Source organism: Mandrillus leucophaeus, unplaced genomic scaffold (genome assembly GCF_000951045.1).
Source record: "Mandrillus leucophaeus isolate KB7577 unplaced genomic scaffold, Mleu.le_1.0 Scaffold347, whole genome shotgun sequence".
NCBI lineage: Eukaryota > Metazoa > Chordata > Mammalia > Primates > Cercopithecidae > Mandrillus > Mandrillus leucophaeus.
This window is the reverse complement of record NW_012103665.1, coordinates 2133241-2135999: the sequence shown is the minus strand read 5'-3', so window position 1 is coordinate 2135999 and position 2759 is coordinate 2133241.

The window sequence follows — 2759 nt, the reverse complement described above, 5'->3', positions numbered from 1 at the left end:
AGCAGGAAGGGCCCAGCCTCACCTATACAACCTGCAACCCCCAACAAGCTGAGGCTCCCCTCTTAGACTTATAAGTCTATAGCCAGTGGCATCCGGCTGCCTGCCCTCCCTGCCTCCCCCAGGGTCCCTTCAGAGGATCCTGGGCGTTCTGACCACCCAGAGGGTTCTCCGGCGATCACTCCAGCCATCCATCCCTTTTAGCTTCATCATCCTGGTTCAAGCAGTGTTCCTTCTCTATCAGGCCTGGTGGCTGTTGCGTTGGGCTCCCCAAGGCGAGAGGTGGCCCCGGACCAGTGGGTTGGAAGACAGGGTGACCAGAGAAGAGGGAAGCCCCAGGGGGCGAGCATTGGTCTTAACAGAGGGTGCACTGCCTGGGTGCCGTGGACGAGGCCAGCGTGCATGGGGTTGGGAGGGTGGCCACAGCCCCCAGGCACTACCTGTGAAGCTCTGGCTCCTTCCTCCATCTTCCTCCCCTTTCCCTTCCAGCCCCTCTTTTCCAGGAACCTTGACACGCCCACACCTGTGCCCTCCCCTCCCTGGCCCTCCCACAGCTGCTGTGGCACACCTGTGCTCTGCACTTGCCTCACCAGCTCTCTGCTCACTTTTCTCCCTCCTGTTTTCTCTCTGCTTTCTCTCCAACTGCCAGCCAATCGGGTCTGGCAAGTCCATCCCATCCTGAGAGCCCCAGGACCTCCTTCGACCTCTAAATAGATCCCCCCTCTTCTCAGAGACCTCCCTTTCCAAGCCTGCCTGGGCGGCTGTTCTGTGACTTGACAGTGGCTCCCCCGGCCCCAAAGCCAGCCCCCTTCATCTGTGACTTGGTCTGCTGTAGTGGTGAGCTGACACCTCCAGGTGTGACTGTGGCTGAAAACGTGTGCCCCCCTCGGTGGTATGCCCCTGCCCTGTTCTATAAATATCTATAAATACATGTATGTACATATATACACATACATATATACACAAAAATGAGGTGGGCACGGTACGCACTTGTACTCCCAGCTACTTTGGAGGCTGCAGTGGAAGGATGGCTTCAGCCCGTGAGGCTGAGGTTGCAGTGGGCCGAGATTGCACCACTGCACTCCAACCTGGGTGACAGAGCAAGACCCTGCCCCACCCCCCCACCAAAAAAAAAAAGCTAAGCTTTGAAGCTTTGAAAGACATACATTATTGCTTCCACTGAGTTCCATTGGTCAAAGCAAGTCATGGGGTCAGCCTGGATTCAAGGAGACAAAAAGCAAAGTTCACCTCTTCATGGGAAGAGTGGTAAAGCCATGCCTCAAAAAGTCACCCAGGATGGAAACAATCTGTGCCTCTATTTGAATTTTTTGGGGATGAGTGTAAATGTGATCAAGCCTCTAGATCTCACTAATGTGTCAATTAGTTCTTTCCCCTGTTGGATGATTTTAGATGTTAGAAATGTCTTCATTATTTTGAGGTAAAATCTGTCTCTCTTAAACTCACATCCATTTTCCGTCACCGATCCTTTAACACAGCACAGCATAAGTCAGTACTTATAGTTTTCTATACCAAAAGGCTGAAATACCCATATGGCTTCTCTTCTAGTCTTCAGGCCTATACCTCCAAGAGTTAACAAAGGTTTCCAAGACCCTGCACCACTTCGGTAGTGCTTCTCTCTTAGGGAACTCAGTGTGTCAATATATCTCTCATAAATATGGACTCCAGAACTAAATAAAAAGACCCCAGATGTTGCCTGATTAGTGCAGAAAAGAATGGGATTATTATTGCCTATAATTTGGAAATGTCCATCAAGTGAAATGGTCTAAGGCTGTGTGTTAAGTTTTTGGCAGCTGCATCAGGCTATTGGTTCAACATTTAGTATGTAATAAAGAAGCCAAGTTTTGCTTTATAATAGCCTGATATAAATACATATTTGTGCTAAGCAATTTACCATAAATATCTCTTCTTTGTAGAATATTATACAGGAAGACTAATTTTAAAAGCATTTTCTAACTTTTTTGGTCAGGACTTCAAGTATGCAACATGACATGCATAAATAGGCTGACCAAGCTTTTAATTAAACAGAAATCCAACAAAAATGGAGCTTTATTGCCAAATATGTATTTCCTGAAATTGTGAAAATAAAAAACTTAAGACCAGGAAGAAAAGGATCATCAAGTAAAACACCATTGTTAGACTGATGGTGAAACTGAGGCTCAGAGATGTTAAGTGACTATCCCAGTGTCACACAGCCAAAGGGAACTGGCCTGATGTTGAAACTGGGCCTGAAGACCTGCAGCAAGCATATTGTAAATGACACCATGCTGACGGCATTATTATTCTCCACCTGTGTACTCCATGTTTCTCCCAGGATCCCAAGTTCTCTATAGTATCTAAGACTGGAAAGGAAAGGCTCTCCCACATTCCCAGTCTGACCCCGACTCTCTTTGACTTTGGCAAAATTACCACACCAAAAAGATTCCACCTTTTGGATTCCCCTTTAATAAACATAACCAATTGTTTATTTTTCTTTTTTAAATGTATGAAGTGGAGATAGTTTACATAGCATGAAGTCACCCCTAAAAATCTGTGAGAATAATACATGGAAGGAAATGGAGAAAAGGTAGTACCCTATTTTGTGGGGAAAGCTAGATTATTTTTTAAATATTCAGGATGTTGGGGGTGCCTAGTGAAATGTGGAAGTGCCAGAGTAAAACATTACATCCTTTCTGGGGGAATATAATGATGAATAAAGAGAAGATATACGCCTGTACTTACAATGAAATATTTAAAGAAATGTA